The sequence below is a fragment of the Canis lupus genome, chromosome 38 (assembly GCF_048164855.1).
Source record: "Canis lupus baileyi chromosome 38, mCanLup2.hap1, whole genome shotgun sequence".
In the NCBI taxonomy this organism is placed as follows: domain Eukaryota; kingdom Metazoa; phylum Chordata; class Mammalia; order Carnivora; family Canidae; genus Canis; species Canis lupus.
This window is the reverse complement of record NC_132875.1, coordinates 1,387,567-1,408,047: the sequence shown is the minus strand read 5'-3', so window position 1 is coordinate 1,408,047 and position 20,481 is coordinate 1,387,567. Positions and strand designations below refer to the sequence as shown.

At 41.3% G+C, this 20,481-nt stretch overlaps 1 long non-coding RNA gene across 1 annotated transcript; it reads left to right on the top strand.

The window, feature by feature from the left end:
* The first annotated feature begins 2,521 nt into the window (after positions 1–2,521).
* LOC140626625 (uncharacterized) lies at positions 2,522–15,187 on the top strand. Its single transcript, XR_012025691.1, has 2 exons — positions 2,522–2,663; positions 14,904–15,187. It is a non-coding gene; the product is annotated as an uncharacterized lncRNA (long non-coding RNA).
* The last annotated feature ends 5,294 nt before the right edge of the window (positions 15,188–20,481 follow it).

The following is a 20,481-nucleotide window of genomic DNA, read 5'->3' as shown; positions in this document are numbered from 1 at the left end:
AGATTCATAAGATATTAAAATGTAAGATATTAAAACATGTGAGATTCAGCAGTGCTTAGAAAGTTGTGGATGGGCTACTTCGTACAGAGAAGTAGGGAATTAGTTGTGGTCCATTCAAGAGACAGAAATCAAAGTGTTTTGAACATGCAAATTGAATATAACGAGTTAATTGTAATGAGATGGCCTGTTGGTTCAAGCAATACGGGGCTGCGAGTGGCCAGGTGACAGCCTCATCACCTTTTATTCCTGGTCGAAGTATCTTCTCCACAAGGATGAAGACCAATGGAACTGAAGGATCCTGGGACAGGAAGAAAAATTCTGCAAGTGAGTTATTAGATATAATAGGTGAAAGTAGGAGTAGCTTCCCTCCCATTAACTTCTGGATACATGAATTCCGGCTAGAGAATTGTCTGATTCAAAATGTACACTGCTTGCTTTAAAATGGAACTCCGTTATTTCAAGATCTCTCTCAACTGGTGATGTAACCCTGTCATTAGTAAGCTATTCATCTTTCCAATACATCAGCTATTTCTGGATGATGGAGTATGTGGTAAGACTAGTTTCATGAACATGAGTCTAGTGTTGTACTTCCTTTACTGTGAAATGAGTTTCTTGATCAGCTGTAATGCTGGGAAATGCAGTGATGGTGGTTAAGGCATTGTGAGGGTCTGCAGATGGTATGCTGGCAGAAGCATTATGGGCAGGGACAGCAAATCCATTTCCAGAATAGGTGCCTATCCCAGCAAAGACAAATTTCTGTCCCTTCTATGATGGAAGAGGTCCAATATAATAAACCTGCCATCGGACCTTTTTTTTTTTTTTTTTTTTCTGGTTTGTTTGTTTTACAAGGAATGGTGCCACTCTTAGGACTACTGACTGGTCTGTGTTCTTGGTAGATGAGATGTGCAATAATAGTGTTAGGTCAGCCTTGGTAAGAGGACATCCATATGGTTGAGGCCACTCCTGACAACATGGCCGCTTTGTTCATGGGCCTTTGAACAAATGCTTAAGTAGCTGGGGAAAGAAGTTGACTGGCATCCTTAAAGCATGCCATTTTGTCCACGTGATCACTGTGAACCCTCATTTTGATTGGTGTGTTTATGTTAATGATGAAGGGTACTTCAAGGAGACTTGGCCTCCCTTTCAGTCAAGAGGCTCTGGGTCTGTGGTTTGATGTAGGTTTGGAAACTGATGGGGAGATTTGACTGGCCAAATCTGTTGACTCAAGTCAGGTGACAGGCATAGGGTCAGTTTGGGTCTGAACCGCAGTGGGCCATTTGGTTCCAGGTCTCACCCTGGGGTTATTTCCTCAGTTTTTGAATGTAAAATGAGAGTAGACACCCTTAGCAATTGGCAGAGTCCCCACAGTGGCTCCCTGATAGACCCTTCTCATGGTAAGTAGTCTTCTCCCTATCCAGAGAGTAAACAAGAAGCAATATCCTATTACTATGGTACTTGTAGAGATCCATTGCACCATAAAAGAGTTGAAAGAAACAGGGATGGTAATACCCATCCCATCTCTTTTAGTTCCTCCTGTTTGGCCTGTGAAGAAGTCAGATGTATGTTAGAGAATGACTATGGGCTATTGTGAACCTAATCACCTTGTGACCTCAATTACAGTTCTTGCCTCCCAGGTGTCCTATCTTTGCCGGAGCAAAATGACAAATCTGTGGTGTATAACTATTGACCTGAATAAAGAATTTCTCTACATACCAATTTTAAAGATAATCAGAAGCAGTAGCTTTTATTTGGAAGGGCCAACAGTGTATTTTCATGGTCTTGCTCTAAGGCCAGGATCATCCTATTCTCTGTTGTTATACAGACCACAGAAATCTTGCTCATCATAACATTTCATAAAGCCTCACACTTATCAACTATATTGATGAACTTATACAAATTGGATCTGTTGAACAGAAAGCAGCAATTACTATAGGTGTTTAGGAAGACGTGGATGGGAGGGTAAATCCTGATTCTCTATCAGAGTCTAATTAGAAAGCCTGTGACACAGTAATTTGAATAGGGAGCTTCATATAAAGAATTATTTACTTCAAGGAACTAGATCAATGAGAGATTGATAGTGATTAGTAAAGATCATCTTGAAGAACATAAGAGTAACAGATAAAAGGACTGCCACTGTCCCCAGGGCTAAGATAGAGTAGTGTTTGGAAGACAAATTTTCTCCAGAATGTGTGTTCCTGAGCCATGGAGATGCACACATTATAAGAATAGAGGGTTTGTTTTTATTTCCCCTAGAACCATTTTACTTTTTACATACAATGAGGATTAGATCTGCAGGCATTTGTTTCTCTAATGGTGGAGCTAATTGCTTCTATACAATAAAGCTCCTCTTATCTTCCCCAGAGCCAAGGTGATGTTTTTTTATTTTTATTTTTTATTTTTTTGGCTAGGCACCTGAGTTAAAGTATTATCTCCCTGCTTGTTTACATTTCAAAAGGGGTGGAGCTTGAAGCCTTGAAGAAATTTTCTAAGTTGTAAAAGCCCTAGACACTGGGTTTATCTTCCTCATGGAGATATTTATTTACATAACAAAGGATTAAAGATTCTTTGCATCCTGTCTCCAAGGAGACACTCAGGAGAGGAAGAATAGCCTTTCCCTGTTATAAATGGAGGACATTCCTATTTCTTCACCTCTTGAATCCAGAGTAAGTGTGCCACTTGTGTAGGATATATTTTCCATCTGGCTCTTATCACATCACTCTGCAGGATTGCAAATGTAGGGAGACTAATGCTCCAATGTCATTCTGACTGTTGATTGTGCAGGGAGCATAATAAGAAATCTGCTCTGATTCAGAAACCTCATGTGTGCTTTCAGGAAAATTTAATAAAGATGAATATTAAAAACCCAGCAAGCACCCGAGGAAGAGGCAGCCCTTCCCTGTATGAGGGTTAAGATCTAGACCTTACTGGGGGAGGGTACAGTATTGACTTACTATGACTCACTTCGGAATGTGCCAGAAATTTGCCCTCTAGTATGCTGGAGAAAGCTGCGCCAAGGATGGTGTCTTTCTGGAAGCATTTCACTATGTAAAGAGGGATGCTGAGGGAAACTGCTTATTTCTGGGGGCTATTGATTTGCCATGAACTAGAGGAGCTGGGTACTGGAGGAGCCACTCATGTTGTAAGACCTTAGTGCCGGTGAAGCCTGCCTGTGCTAAAGCAACTTGCCAAGTGGAGCACAGTGGGACCAGGAAGGGAAGTCCCTTCCTCCTGTAGTATTTCTGCAAGGCTCCTTCCCAACAAAGCTTAACCTGCCAGTTGTAAAGGGCCCAGCTCAGTTCCTTCACAGCAAGCAATGAAGGGAAATTTGAAATTGAAGGGCAATAAATTGATAAATGACTCAAGGGTATAAAATCAATTTGATATCACTGTTTCTAGTCAGGAGGGAATAACTACTACTTGATTAGTCCTTGTAGCATAAAAATATATAAAAAGAAAAATACATGAACCTGCTTTTCAGATCTTGGATAATGGGCACTGAAAGATAGGATTCTTGAAGGAAGACACATACCATGATTGCTCTGGCCTTTTGCCTAAAGGTACTTTGTGAAAGACAGCATAGGGAAGTGAAGTCTAAGCAGGAAACAGGGTCCTACTGAGCTGAGGAGATTAAAAATTGAAATTAAGAGCTGACAGTATGGTTGGAAACTGGGGGGAAGTGTGTGGGGGCACGAAACAGCCCCAGAAAGGTGCATAAGCATCTCTTGGTCTTGAGCTGAATACCAAGCTATGCATATGGGGGACCAGGCTCTGTAAGGCTAGTATGGTATGGAACAATGACGGGGGAAAGGGAGTTAAATGGATGGTGAAGTTTGCACTTGGTTGTGAGACTTTGGTGTCTGACCAAGTAGAGAATCTTAGCAACATGGGCTGTCTGCTGAGACTTCAGTAGGACCCTATCTTAGGAATAAAGCTATTCTAATCCTCAACTGAAGGCTAAAGAGACCTGTCAGAACTTCGTAGGGTCCATAAGTAACCTATTAATATCACAGAAAAAAGTATAATGCTCTTTTAAGATAAACAAAAAGTGTAGCATTCTACACATAAAATTCAAAATCTTTAGCTTTCACTAAAATGCTATTAGAAGATACACAGAGTGGGAAAATGTCACTTATAGTTAGAGAACAATCAGAAGAAATGAAAAATTGGATGGAATGAGCAGACAAGGATTTTTTTTTGAAGCGATCACAAATATCGTGGGTACATCCAAGGATTAAAAGAAAACATGAGGGATGCCTGGGTGGCTCAATCAAGTGTCTGCCCTTGGCTCAGGTCATGATCTCAGGATCTTGGAATAGAACCCCACGTTGGGCTCCCTGGTCCATGGAGGAGTCAGCTCTTCCCTCTACCCCTCCCCCTGCTCATGCTCGCTCGCTCTCAAAACCCTAAAAGAAAGTTCTTAAAATAGATAAAAGAAAACATGGATGTAATGAGAGAGAATGGAAGATTGAAAAGAACCAGATGTACCTTCTAGATGTAAAAGGAGATATGTGGTCTGCAATGAATTTCACCAGATGGGGTTAATAGATGAGGAACCGTAGAAGAGAAGATCATCGAACGTGAAGAATAAGCAATAGAAATGAGCTAAAAGAGAGCTTATAAATAAGATTGGAAACAGCCTCAGTAACCTGTGGAAAAAGTCTCATGCCCCCATGTAAATGCTGGTTAGAATCTCAGAAGGAAAGACTAGACAGCAAAAAGGACAGTAGGAATACTTGGACACATTATTAGCAATATCATTTTAAAATTGGGTAAAAATCACAAAACTACATAACAAATTCAAGGAGATACAAGTAAGGAATACAGTTATACCCCACCCACTCCAGGGCACCTCCACATCACATTGCTGAAACTGGTGATGAGGGGAACATTAAAAGTTACAAATAGAATTACCCTATGATCCAGCAATTACACTACTAGGTATTTACCCAAAGTTTACAAAAATAAAATATAGATTTGAAGGGGCACATGCACCCCAAAGTCTATAACAGCATTATCAACAATAGCCAAACTATGGAGAGAGCCCAAATATCCATATATCCATATATACCTTGCCATTGCAACAACATGAAACTAGAGTGTATTAGGCTAAACCAAATAAGTCAGAGAAAGACAGATACCATAGGATTTCACTTGTGTGGAATTTAGGAAACAAAACAGATGAACACATGAGAGAGGGGAAAAAATAAAAAGGGAAACCACAAGATTCTGAAGGATAGAGAACAAACTGAGGGTTGATGGAGGGAGGTAGGAGAGGGATGGACTAGATGGGGGATGGGGGGTGGGTATTAAGGGCAGGGCACTTGTTATGATGAGCACTGGGTTATAGATAAGTAATGAGTCACTAAATTCTGCTGAAACCCACATTACACTAGAATTTAAAAATTTGAAGAAAATGCCAAGGAGAAATTATGTACACGGGAATATAGAAGAAATGGAGATTTCTTGTTAAAAAACAATGCAAGTCAGAAGACAGTGAAACGGTATTTTTTAAATGCTAAATGACAAAGTCTGTAAGCTTAATTTTATATTCAGAGAGAATAGGACTAAAAATGAGGCTAAATAATTTTTCAGACAAACCAAAGAACTTATTACCAACAGGCCTGCCCCACAAGAAATGTTGAATTCTTTAGACAGAAGGAAAATCATCCCAAATGGCAACATGGATATACACCAAAAAAAATAGATTTGTGTGAATAGAATTCAAAAAAAAATTTTAAAAGATGTATGGTGGCGTTTAAAACATGTAGAGTTATAGAAAATAGCACAGAGGGCAGGAGAGGGAAGGACACTTGAGATCTTCTGTGTGAGGTGGCTTAATGCTTATGCAGGTGTACCCGACAAAGGTAATAGTATAAACTCTGAGCAACCGCTAAAAAGTGAAGCAAAGTAATTAAGAAGCCAATACTGCAGATAAAATGGAATTGTAAAACATGCTTGGTTGATTCAAATTAGTCTGAATAAGAGGGAAAAATGGAACGAAGGTTTTGGGCTACCATTTTGTTCTATTTGACCCAACTGTATTGATAATTACATTAAACCTTATTGCTATGAACATGCCAGTTAAAATGGTGAGTTTGTGAGGAAAATGACTTAACTGTGTTTTCTATATGAAGTATGCTTCAAATATAAAGAAAAAGATGATGAAAAATTATGTACTATGCAAACACTAAACAGTATATTGATCGTTTTAAGAGGGGATGTATCACGATGATAACCAGGCAAGCCATCAGGAAGATGTAACCGTGCAAACATGTAATAGCAGAGCTTCAAAACCTGTGATGGAAAAATGGACAGAACTGACAGTAGACTAGAGCCACAATTATCCGTGAAGAGTTCAATAATTCTTTCTCAATCATTAACAAATAGGCCCCAAATCAGTGGAAATATGGGACACTTGAACCACAGTTTCAACCAATTTGACCTAATTGCTACTTAGAGACCACTTCATCTAAGAACAGCAGAATACACATTGAAATGTTCATGAAACATTCACCAAGACCATTTTCTGGGCTTTAAAACGAGGCTTAGGGGCGCCTGGGGGGGCTCAGCAGTTGAGAGTCTGCCTTCGGCTCAGGACGTGATCCTGGGTCTGGGGATCGAGTCCCACATCGGGTTTCCTGCATGGAGCCTGCTTCTCCCTCTGCCTGTGTCTCTACTTCTCTCTCTGTGTCTCTCATGAATAAATAAATAAAATCTTTTTTAAAAAAATGAGGCTTAAATTCAAAAGAATTCAGAGTCTCTTTTGTGATCACAACAGAATTATTAGAAATAAGTGCCAGAAATGTGTGTGAAAATACATAGGACGTGTATATCACAAAATCCCCAAAGTAAACACACTTCTGAGTATTTCGTAGGTCAGAGAAGAAATCACAGGGATAATTGGGACATATTTTGAAGTGAATGAAAATTAAAATGCAAGATGTAGAAACTTGCGATGGAGCTAAAGCAGTTCTTGGAATTTTATAACTTTGAATACTTATATTAGTAAGGAAAAGTCCAAATTCAATGATCTCAGCCTCCACTTTAAGAAGCTTAAAAAGAAATTAGAGCCAAATTGAATAAAATAAGATAAAAGATGAAATGCATGGAATAGGAAATCAAATCAAGGAGACCAAAAGCTTTAAAAAAGATTGTTGGTGAACTTCTAGTCTGGCTAACCAAGAAAGGATAAAGCAGGAACATCGCTACAGACTTCATAAATAAGCTTAAGGAAGGGACGCATCAGAAACTGTGTCAACCAATTTAACCACTTACATGAAGTTGATAAAAACCTTTGGAAGTCAGATGATCAAATCTGGCCCGAGAGAAAAAAAAAAGATCTAAAAAGCCTTATATTTATTAAAATTAAATTTCACCTACAAAGAATGCTGCAGGGCTCTCAATGGCCTCACTGGTAGATCCTATCAAACAGTTAATGAGTAAGCTGTATAAATTCTTCACAAACTTCTAGATGAGAGAAGAAATGAATATTTTCCACTTTGTGGCCAGCTTTATTCAAATCCAAAATCAAAGTCTTTCTACATAACATAAAAAAGAAAATGAAAGAATATCCCTCATAAACATACGTGCAAAGCTCATTAAGAAAATGATAGGAATTAAAACCCACAAAATAAGCCTGGGTGGCTCAGTCAGTTAAACATCTTACTCTTGATTTCAGTCTTGGTCTCAGAATTGTGACTTCAAACCCCACATTGGGCTCCATGCTGGGCGAGGAGCCAACTGAAAAAATTTTATATGTGAATTTAAATATATATAATAAATATAAATAATATAAATATATACATTTATAAATATAAATAAATATATAAATCTTATAAGCTTTTCTGTATATATGTGTGTATATACATATATCATGTCTCTATTCACAATATTGAAGGGTTGCATCAAACGAGCGTGCTATCATCATCACCCTAACTAGGGTTTCTTTGAGATCCAAGGAGTTCTGGAGGATGTAGGGTCAGGACACTTAAAAAAAAAAAAAAGAAAAATCCTATATAATGAACAAGTAGGTCTTTTTCAAACAATAAAAGATTTAACCTTTGAAAAGCAATTAACAAAATTTGCTGTATATGTAATAAAGGAGAAAAGTCCTATGATCAACTTGATTGATTCAGGAAAAGACAAAATTTAGTCCTGGTTTATGGAAAAGAAAAATGGCAACCTAGCATAGAAGACAATTGTTTCAACCGACAGGTAGGTATCACCATAATTAATGGTGAAACACTGTTCTGTCTCTCAGAATGAGGGTGAGGCAAAGGTACCTTCTTTGGTCACTTAGAGTCAACATTGTCCTCCGTTTCCAACCAGTGCAACAAGGAAAAGAAATTAAGGGGATTAAGATGGTAAAGGAATAAACATAACTTATCTTTATTCAGATATGATCTGCTTGTGTATGGAGAAAAGTCTGAGAAATCAGTAGAAAATGTGCTAGAATTTAAAGTAAATTTAGCAAGTCTTCAGAATGCAAGACCAGTATGTACAAACTTATTGTATTCAAATATTAGCAAACCATTAGAAATGGGAACAATGTAATTTTTATGAAAATATAATTTCTACAAGTAGGTGAAGACCTCTGCACAGAAAACTATAAAATATTGCTGGAAGGAATTAAAGGCATGAATACATATAATACGTGCGATGCACATGGATTGGAGAGTAATTGTTGTCAGCTCTCCCTAAATTAGTGCATAAATTTAAATAATCTCAACCAAAATTCCAGCAGGCTTTTAAAAATAGAAATTGACAAGTCAATTTAAAATTTATATGTAAATGCAGAAGACTTAGAACTAGCAAAACAGTATTTAAAAAGGAGACTATCAAGGTTTACCATAAATCTACATTAATCTAGATACCATGGCTACAGGATAGTAACATATGTGTAAATTGTTGTAACAGAATGGAGAATACAGAAATAGATCCCATGCACATATAGGAAATTATTTATCAATTATAAGGCTGGTGTTTAATAGATACTCTTAAACATTTTTCATTGAGTTATTTGTCTTTATTGAGTTGTAAGAGTTCTTTATATACTCTGGATACTAGACCTTTATGTGATTTGGAAATATTTTTTCCATCCCGTGGCTGGGGTTTTTTTTTTTATTAAGACTATTTTTAGAAAAATTTTAGGTTAGCGGCAAAATTGAGGGGAAGGTACCAAAATTCCCCATATGTCCCCTCCCTCCACACATATCCTCCCCCATTACCAACATCTCTTAACAGAGTGCACACTTGTTACAATTGATGAACCTTCATTGACCATCTGCGCCTGGCGCTTTCTGTTCAGGAGGTTATTGATAATTGATTTCTTTTATAGATACGGGCGTATTCAGATAGTCTCTTTCATCTCATATGAATTTTAGCAGGTGTGTCTTTCAAGAAACTGGTGTGTTTCATATGATGTTATTAAATTTGTGGACATAGAGTTGTTTATTGCCTTTTAGCGTTCATGGCATCTGATACTGTAATGTGTCCTTTTTTTCTTGGCTAACCTGGCTCTAGAGGCTTATTGATTTTGTTGATCTTTTCCAAGAACAGGTTTTTTTTTTTCATTGACCATCTTTATTGATTAACTGTTTTCCTTGTCATTGGTTTCTGCCCATTTTTTTCCTTCTGCTTACTTTGGATTTCTTGGCTCTTTTTCTAGTTCCCTTAAGTGGAAACTTACTGATTTTAGATTCTTTTTCTTTTCTAATATATATATTCAACGCTATAATTTCCCCTCTAAGCCCTGCTTTTGCTGAATCCCACAAATTCTGGTTGTCATGTTTTCATTAAGTTAAATTTTTTTTCATTTTTTCAATTTCTCCTTTGATCTATGTTTTGCTTAGAAGCCTGTTGCTTAATCTCCACATGTTTTGGAATTTCCAGATATCTTTGTTATTGATTTGTTATTTAATTCCATTGTGATCCGAGAGCAGGCACTATACGATTTTTTATCCTTTTTTTGGGCCATAAAACAAATCTAATATGGTCTGTCTTGGTGAGTGCTCCTTGGGAGCTTGAGAAGAATGTGGAGTCCATATTTGTTGGATAATATATTCAGGTGTACTAGACCCATTTGATGAAAAGATTACTCCTTCCGTGAAATCACCTTTGTTGTGAATTGGTTGCCTAAAAGGTGTATGGGTTTGTTTTTGGACAATTCTATTCCACTGATCTATGTGTGTCTTTATTCTAGCAGCCCACAGTCTTGGATGTTCTAGTTTTATAGTTAAGTTTTTGAAATTGGGAAATGTGAGTCTTCCAACTTTGCTCTTTTTCAAGATTATTTTGGTTATTAACTTTTTACAAAAAGGTAACAATGTGTAAGGCTTAAACGAAACCAGTGTGCTATGGGGTGTGTAATAGTGTAGAAATAAAATGAATTCTGAAAAGCATAAAGAAGAGGAGGGAGCACATGAAATTATACAGTCTAATTTTTCTGTATTATATGTAAAAATGTGAATTCAGGGTGGACACTGGAAGCTTAAACATCCATATTGTAAACTCTAGGGCAACAGTGAAGAATAAGAAGGAATATGAGGAAATCAAAGGCTAATAGAGCAGATATAATGGATCATAAAAGTGCATGATTATTATAGAGTGCAGTAGGAAAGAAGGAACAGAAGAACAACAGATTAAAAAATAACCATGTGGGAGACTTGAACTATATAAGCAAACAATATAAACAGATTAAACATCCCAATTAAAAGACAGTTTGTCAACATGGATAAAAAACAGGACTTGTTACATGTTTATCTGTAATGCGTTTTAAATATAAATCTCCCAATAAAAAAATAAAAATAAATAAATAAATCTCAGCTTACATTAAAGGTAAACCAATGGAAAATACATGCTATACAAATACTAGGAATGATAGGATTTGGAGGATAAATGCTATCAGGGAAGGGAGACTTCAGGGTAAGGGAATATTACCATTGTTAAACAGGGATTGCTCAACATGATAAAAGGTCAATTTCTCAAGAAGACCCAAGTCTTAAATGTCTATGTGCCTAGTGCACTTCAATTCTATGCATCAAGGTTCAAAACAGAACTGAAAGAAAAATTAGACAAATTCAGTTTGGTGGATGTTTGAACACTTCCTTCTCAATAATTGATGTAAAAGACATAATATCAGTACAAATACAGAGGAACAAGATCTAGAAGAACATAGATGAAAAAGAAAATAATAGTGAAAGGGAATATAAGGGAAGGGAGAAGAAATGTGTGGGAAATATCAGAAAGGGAGACAGAACGTAAAGACTCCTAACTCTGGGAAACGAACTAGGGGTGGTAGAAGGGGAGGAGGGCGGGGGGTGGGAGTGAATGGGTGATGGGCACTGGGGGTTATTCTGTATGTTGGTAAATTGAACACCAATAAAAAATAAATTAAAAAAAAAGAAAAAAGTATATTGAGGAGTAAGACCTATAGTTTCTGCTAATTTGACTTAATTGCTGTTTGTTGAGTATTGTAAAACCAGAATACACCTCTTCAGGTGTTCATAGGAGATTCACCAAGATAGACCATTTTCTGGGATTTAGAACAAGTCTGACTACATTTTTAAAAGATTAAAATGATGTAGAATATCCTCTAATACCATAATGGAATTAAATTAGAAATTAAAACAGAAATGTATGTGAAAGATACCTGAACATTTAAAGATTAAACATCAGATTTCTTTTTTTTTTTAATTTTTATTTATTTATGATAGTCACAGAGAGAGAGAGAGAGGCAGAGGGAGAAGCAGGCTCCATGCACTGAGAGCCCGATGTGGGATTCGATCCTGGGTCTCCAGGATCGCGCCCTGGGCCAAAGGCAGGCGCTAACGCGCTGCGCCACCCAGGGATCCCAAACATCAGATTTCTAAATAATCATAGGTTGATGGAGAAATCAGGAGGAAAATTGGAACATATCTTGAAAATGAGAACAAAGCACATAACATTTGTGTGATGCAGCTAAAGCCATCCTTAGGGAGAAATCATAGCATTACATTTTCATGTAAGTTAGAAGAATGGACTAAAGTCAGTGATCTGTCTTAAAAAGCTAAATTGATAGTTAAACCCAATGTAGGTAGGTCCAACCAAGTTCAATGTATCAGTAGCTCATTTTTTTGTATTGCTGAGTAGTATTCTGTGATGTGGATGCGTTTTTTGTTGTTGTTTGTTGTTGTTTGTCTTTTTTCGGTTGGATTGTTTTTCTCACCATGGAACTTTGGGTTTTCACGTTCCCCAGGAATGCACTGCCATTACCATCCAAATCCTCACCAAAATTATATTGTCATGGCACTAGTGGGTGGAACTCTGATGTGCTAAAAAGAGGAAGAAGCAACAGTGTCTAAAAAACATTGTGAATATAATCCTATGATTATTTTTTAAATTTTTGAATGTCAAAATTTTAGAGAAGGAGCAAAATGTGGCTGTACTTGAGAAATGTTTTAAGAAATTTGTTGAGCTTCCACCATACGCATATTTGTACTATGTGCCGATAAATCTTTATTGGCCTATTAATACAAAAACTTTAAACTTGAACAGGAATTTATTAAAAGTTTAAGATGATAGGGAATACTACTTGCAGAACTAGCAACTTGAGTACATTTTTTCTCTGATATGATGCTGACTCCACAGCCTCATTTATGAACTCTCAGCAGTTTCTGTGTGCTCCTCAGACTACACTCTGAAGCAGAAATTACTTGTAGGGTTGTTTGTTCTTAGCTTTGGGTTTGGGGCAGCAGTAGGGATCTGTTCTCCCCAGAGACGACAAGGCCAGGGAGGGGGAGGGTTAAAGTATGGGTTTGGGTTCCAAGTGGAAAGACCCCATAAATCTCCCCTATGAAGGTGTTCAGTATAATCTGAGGGTAGGAGTGCTGAATGAGATTAGGGGTTTGAATACAGGAGAGACTGGGAGACCTCCATGGACGATGCTATGGGGGCTGGTATGTAAACAAAGAATCAAAAGATGGCATCCAGCACACTGAGGACAGGGCTGTTCCAGTCTCTCCCTGGGACCAATGACCTGGGAACAGGAGACATGAGCCATTTCTGTTCTGAGCATCCAGGATATCCCAAGACCTCAGCGTTGCAATTTTCATGTAGGTGAATCAGAATTTACAGCCAGTGATGTCCAATGAGCTTGGCAGAGAGACAGGGGATTCTGAACCAGGTGTTTCAGGTCTGAGGAAGAGAGGGAGAGGTTCCTGGGTTTCTGTCAAGAGTGTAATGAACGGGGAGTGAGTGTGATGAAGAGTATGATGGGAGCTTTTACAGGGGGGTCTTCACTTAGAGTGGCAGAGGAATTGTAAGCTCCTAGAAGCCAGAGGTTAGGTCCAGGTTTCTTTGTATCCACCTCTACATGGCAGTGCTCAGATACGCGGTGAGTACTCAGTACTGGGAAGGAAGGCAGATGGAGGGCATTCGTTGTTCTGGAGAACGACTGCTCTAGGAGAAGCAAACGTGCATGCCCTGGGAGTCTGGGCCACACACTGGAGTTCAAAGAGAGCTTCCCAAAGCTAAGGAGAACCTGGCAGGGACCATGGGAATGCAGGCAGAGCTGTCCTTTGAGTATGAAACAAGGACCTCCAAGCTGGGACTCCTGGGCCACAGAGTGGTTGGCTGTATCCATCCTTCCTCTGTTCTGGCAATGCCTGGACTTAGATGTTTTCACAGGATTCTGGGTCATTTCATTACTGGAATCTGGGCCATAAAGTTTGGCATGCATGCAGTAGCTGGTGTTTTTAATAATTAACTACCATTGATCTCTGAGCCAAGGGTCATTTCTTTCTTCCTTTCAGAGATTCAGAGTCTTGGCACCTGTGTGCAGAAGTGAAACTTCACAGATTGATACTCTGAAGCCCCCTCCCCCCTTCCCAATCCGTGTATATGAATAAACCCCAGAAGGTCTGAGCCCTGGACCTGGTGGGTGAGAAGCTTCACACGCTGCGAGGGTGTTGTGTTGCATGTGTGTGCACTGCTGTTGGCCACAGGTTTTGCTCGGGCAGGGAGGAGAGGGAGTGGGGTGGGAGGGGGGACCTGCAGGAACAGGAGGAAAGGGATTGCTTTTAAAAAACCACAGTTTCATCTGGTCTTTTCTACCTGATATTTTATTGGGTAAATATTTTTCTGCTTTTTTACAGATAACCATAGGGAGGGCTTTTTATTCTCCAGAGAATCTACTGCTTGTTACGTGAGCTTAGCTCTACGGCTGGAGAAGCTTCTGCACAATGTTGCTCTCTGTTGCGGAGCCTTCACAGACTTCTCCCTTGGTGGCAGTCCCTTTTCTCTACTACTCAGAGCAAGGGCGCTGGATGAGTTCTTGTGGGGCCTGTAACTGGAGAACACAGTTTGTAGAAGAGGGTCACGATGTTGACTCCACAATCATCGGAGACTTAACCACTCAGTGCTCATCAGTGGTAGTATTGAGGGTCCTCTGAGGCAGGGGGCATCAGTGGGCTCCTGAGTCAATGGGAAGGACTCCATGAGGAAGGGTCTCTGGTAGAGATAGTTGGGGAGGTGGGGAGGGCTCTTCCCAAGGCTGTCCCGGGACAGGAGCAGGATTCCCATGAGAAGGGTTCCATAAGGGTTGTTCATCGTGGAAATCGTCAGATTTGACTGAGAGTCTGTGTCTTGTGCGGAGTAGAGGTACCTTTCCAGTCCTGATAATCTAGGGTAGTGGAAAAGAGTTTATCTTTGGACTCAGAGTCACAGATTTTGTGTCACCAAGCCCCACGCACAAATTGGGAAACAAATATGGCTGGCATCTGCATGGCATCATTACTAGACTCTCTTCCTTATATTTCTAATACTACTTTTGCATTGCTTATGTTTTAAGTTGCCCATTAGACTGTTAATGTCTGAAATGCTTGTCGAGATGGTGAAATGCTTTTTTTTTTTTTTTTCCTGAACAGAGGGCCTTCGTGTATAGTTACTAAGCTCTTTGTTAATCAGCTCTGTGTTGCCCCGAGCAAAAGAGCATTAAGGAGTAAACCAGACTATATTTTGGACAGCCGGGATGCCATCACATAATCCGTGACCTACAGTGTGTTTTCAGTATTCTCCCGAGATGCTTGTTTGCTGAGGTTCATCGTGATTGGACGCTAAGCTTCAGGAAAGGCTTTGTCTGTGTCCATTGAGAGGATAGTTTTCCTCTGCCTTTCTGTAATTATGAAATAAATGGATTATAATGTGTCAACCGCATCTTGTATTCCTGGAATAAATCCAACAGGATTTTGAAGTGTTACCAGTTTTAGGTATTACTGCTGTCCCTTTCAGGTTTTGGTATTAGGTCTCAGTTGTGTTAAATTTGTTTGGGAGGGCGATGTCAGCAAGATGGCTGAGTAACCATCACAACCCCCCCCCCCCCCCAGCCTACTCCCTTAACAGCAACCATTTGGCATCCATCCTCACACAAAAGGGCCTTTGTGGGAGCTCTGGGATCCAGGTAGGATGCTGAGACCTGAGGGCCACTCCAGACCAAGGAGAGCTGTTTTGAGAAGATGGACCCTCTAGGGCTGACTGACTGGGGTCCCAATTATGGACCTGCCAACAGCCCTATACTCATAATTTGGCTGTAGCCCTGTTTGGCTCTGGTTCTGTCACCAGCATCGTACACCACGTGACCTGGGAGGAGTCAGGCCTGACCAACATGCACACACCTCAGTCCTGGCTGTGGACTATTAACTGGCTCCTGCCCTCTTGACCATGATCTAGGAACCCCTGGAGGTGACCTCATCAAAATGGTGACATAGGTCATGCCCAGCTTCAGTCACCCTCACAGGAAGACCACCTAGCACCTATCCATAGATAAGGCACCATTGCAAAAAATCCCCAAACCTGGGGTGAGGCTAACACATTCCCCCAGAACACAGACCCAGGAGAGGCTACTGCATGAGGAGGGTAGTGTGAGGAGAGGTTTCACTGTGACTGCACCATCCCTCCCCAACGCCAGCAAAGCTCCACACTGAGGGAGCCTCTGGGCCTCCAATTCCTCCACTAGGAAAGACCAAGATGGACCGCTAGCTCCCCCGGCTTGAGGGTGCTTCCCAGGAGGCCCCTCAGGTCTCTTCTCCTGGAGATCACTGGGAGAATCTGGGGGCCCCAGTCCCTGGGGATCGAATAGAGAAAGGACCGGGGGTTCATGACAGCCAGGTGCTCCGGCTTTGGGTGACTATATTCCTGCATGAGGCAGGGCCCAGGCAGAGAGCTGAGCCAGTGGTCTCTCTGTCCAGAGAGCTCAACTGGCAATTTTGCCAGATTTGAGTCCTTAGCCAGTGAGTCTACTGGCTATACCCAGGCAGGGAAGGAAATTTGCAGTATTGCCCAACTATTGTGCATAGCTCGAAGTCTCACTGGAGCAGGAAGCCTGGCCAGAGAGCCCAGGCAGCCACGGAGCCCATCTTATAGCCAAGTTCAAGCAGAGTCAAGCCAGCAGCCCTATGCACCTGTTGAGCGTAGCCTCTGGCCTTGTTTTACCAGGCAGCCTAAACAGTGACCTTGGGCATCCTAGGAGCTCAGCCTGTTGCCTTGTCTGACTGCTGAATGGAGCTGTGGCCTCACCCAGGGCCTGGGTCTAATCATTGCACCCACCTAGGGTAGAGAAGAACTTGTGGGGATGAACCAGGGAACTCAGCGAGCTGCCCAATTTTGGAGAACAATCTCCAGCCCTACCCAACCTCAGACTACAGCTGGAGCCCCTGCCTGTCCAGAGAGCCTAGCCAGCGACCTTGGCCAACAGGGGAACACAGCCATCGGCCCCACCTGATTGCAGAGCTCAGAATGAGGCTGTCTGACCTGAGGCCCTGCCTGCTGCTCCCCAGAACATGGAATCCTACCAGTGGTGTTGAATTGGGAAGCACAGCCTGAGACCTCTTTCACATGTACCTATAAGAAAGAACCTTAACTTTAAAACTGTTGGAAGGGGATGCCTGGATGGCTCAGAGGTTTGGCGCCTGCCTTCAGCCCAGGGCCTGATCCTGGAGTCCCGGAATCGAGTCCCGCATCGGGAGCCTACTTCTCCCTCTGCCTGTGTCTCTCCTTCTCTCTCTCTGTGTCTCTCATGAGTAAATAAAAATCTTTAAAATAAAAAAATAAAACTGTTGGAAGACTTCAGTATCCCCACTACCCATCCCTCAACCCAGGAATTATGAGGAGAGCCCAGTAGGTGGAACACAGGTGATTTTATTTAGGGCAGTGAAACATTTGTAGGATTCTTTATAATGGTGGATCATCTTAAAAATTCGTGAGAATTTTGTGTACAACATAGAACTCTGAACCGTTGCCTTAGCCGATGGTGATTTATCGGTGTTGGTTCATGGATTAGAACAGATGCTGGTTGGGGGGGAGGGAGACAATGTTGGAGATGCGGGCAATTTTTGTACTGTCAGCTCATCTAAAACTGCTCTAAAAGCTAAAGCCTATTAATTTAAAAATGCGAAAACAAAATACCCACCTTATATCCTTCAGAAAATCTCATGAAAACAAAAAGAAGGGTCGGTATCCCAAAACCTTAGGCAAAGATGCTGGGTGAGTACTGTGGCGATGCGAGTCAGGAGTGTCAGGGCACCACGTTCACCCCAGGCTGCAGGACTCTGTGGCTCCTGTCAAGAAGATGGAGAAACGCTCCGCCTAAACCATTGGCACAACTGTGAAAGGCTATGAACATTTTTACAATTAGCTGAAATGTTATTATAAAACCTTAAAAAATTTACCTGTTGACTCATAAATCACTGAGAAATTGAGGTCTAAACACATCGGTCTCAGTAGGTTAAAAATATATCTGAAAAGATGGTTATTATACTACATTTTCATCTTGAGTATTTCTAATCAATAGTTAAATAACGTAGTCCATCATTTTGGAATATTATGCCTCTATGCAGAACAATGAGCTACATCTGTTTGTATTTATATGAAATGACATTTGTATTTTGAGTGAGAAAATGCATATTGATAATGCACGTGGACTAAGACAGGCAAAAATAAAGGAAAACGTGTATCTTTGTGTAGGTCCATGAACGTGGGGTGGGGGAGGGGTAAAAGGCTAAAACCATAAACATTGATTGCTTTGGAAATGAGGGAAAGGGGAAAGGCTTTTTCTTGTTACATTGGCGGTTGTTTTATTTTTGCAACAAGTAGGTACTGCTTGTGCAGCTTGAAAGGAAAATCCACCAAATTGTAGGAGAAATAAAAGAAAAGCAACAAAAGAGGAGCCCTGGACAACACGAGCTCAGGGTCAAACATCTGTACGTGGTCAGACCTTTTATACCGGCCATGGTGACTGCCTCATAGTGCAGCTCCTCAGCAGAACTATGCCAGAAATCCATTTCTTTTCTACGCTTTGAGGGAGGTTATTTAAAACAAAACCCCTCCTGCTATAGCAGAGCTTGGTGCATAGCTTAGCAGCATGAGACGTCTGGTAGTCAAAGCTCAGGGAGTGAGTGAAGGGAAAGGTCTCTCCTCCCACCTCATCATCTCCATTCTGTTTTTAAATTGGTTTTGCATCCAGTTTAAGAAGGGTGTGGGGGATAATGTGTCGTGCCCCAGAAGAGAGTAAGGGGACTTGGAAAACTTTGTCTTAAAAAAATTGCAAGTCTTGTCTAATGTCACACATTGCACGTTAGAGCCATCTAATACCGCGTAACCCTGAAACTTAGACGGGCTTAAAACAGCAGACGTTCTCTCTCCTGAGAGTGGTGTCACTGGGTGGTTCTGGCCCAGTCTCTCATGAGGCCACGGTGTTGGCCTGGGTGCACTGAAGACTTACCCAGCACCGGAGGATCTGCTCCACATTGGCCGACTCACGTGGCTGCTGGGTTACAGCTGGTGCTTGAAGAAAGGCCTCAGTTTCCCCCATGTGTGCTTCAACACGGGGCTCAGGATGTGGTAACTGGTTTCACCCAAAGCTAGTGATCCGAGAAGAGGGGCAAGGAGCAGCCCGTAGCACTTTTTATGACCATGTCTCAGAAGTGACATGCTGTCACTCTCGCACATTCTACTCATTAGAAGCAAGTCACTAAGTACAACCCCCCTCCAGGGGAGAGGAATTGACTCCACCTTTTGAAGGGAGGAGTATCCAAGAGTGTGTGAGAGGCTCACCACCACCCAGTGCTCACTGGGCCACTGTTTTCTAGTTTCAGAAACTTCTAGAAATGTCAGATCTGTGGAAGGTGTTCTTTTTCTCCAGAAGTTTGTGGATTTTTTTTTCTTAGTAGCTTTTCTTCAATTTTATAGGATTTTGGTGATCCAGGGTTCTGCATTCCCTTTTATGTACTTGGCTCCTGTTTAGACAAGGTCACAACTTCACATACCTTTGTGTTAAGATCCCAATTCCTATCTTTTCTTCCCGAATCATAGATTCACCAATACAGTGCTCCTAAAATCTGTTGGGACTAATACCATGACCAACAGCATCCCTGTTCCCATCAGTCACTGTACTGAGAGTAATAGCTGACATCTACACGGAGATATCTATATACGAGGCGCTGTTCGAAGGGTTCTATGCATGTCAGAACATGCCATGTACACCAGGGCCTGCTCATGACTCAGGTCTCCGTTCACAACCTAACTCGCTCACCCACCCCCTTGATGCCCATGCGTTCCCTCAGCCCATCACTGGCAACATCCCCAGTATCTTGAATGTCTTCTCTCAAATGTTTCCTTTACCATTTGCTTCCATTACCATCTTGCTCACGCTGGAACCTGGCTCCGGGACAGCTGCGACTTCTGTGGCTCCTCCTAGAGTGGGTGTTTCCTCTCCCGCTTCCTTGGTAGCACTGGGTCCGAGGATGGAATAGCTCTCCCTGCTCCTCCCTGCTGCTTCCAGGCCATTTCCCTCCTCCTCCCTTAAAACCCTTGCAGCTTTGAAGCTCGTGATCAGACGCCGCTGTCTGGGTCCGTCTTTGCTGTAGTACTTTGGGGATATCCCTGGTCACCCTTTTCCACTCCTTGAATATTTATATCTCCTAGATTACGATCTCTACTGCTGTAATTCACGGTGATTTGGATAACTGTACATAGACTAGCTTTCCAAAACTCTGGCTCCTTGGTTTTTATCTTAGCCTCCAAGGATTTTTTTTCCCCACTCTACCTTGATCACCTACTTCTATGGTCCTACAATCTTTCTGCTATTAAGAACTACATCTCCTCTGTGATCTCTAAAACCAGAGCTTCCTCCCTTTCGACTTCTCCCTCTAGCATCCAAGGGAACCAGTCTTCAGCCCAAATAGGACTTGGGTTCTGTGATACTGTGTGATGCATAAGAAATGGGTATTTATGGGGCACCTGAGTGGCTCAGTTGTGCATCTGACTCTTGATTTCAGCTTGTGTCATGATCTCAGGGTTATGAGATCAAGCCCCACATCAGAATCCATGCTGGGCATGGAACCTACTTAAGATTCTCTCTCCCTCTCTCTCTGCCCCTCCCCACCCCCCTCCCTAAAGGAAAAAAAAATACACTTGGTCTCCATCCTGTTCCTGGCACAGAGGTCCTAC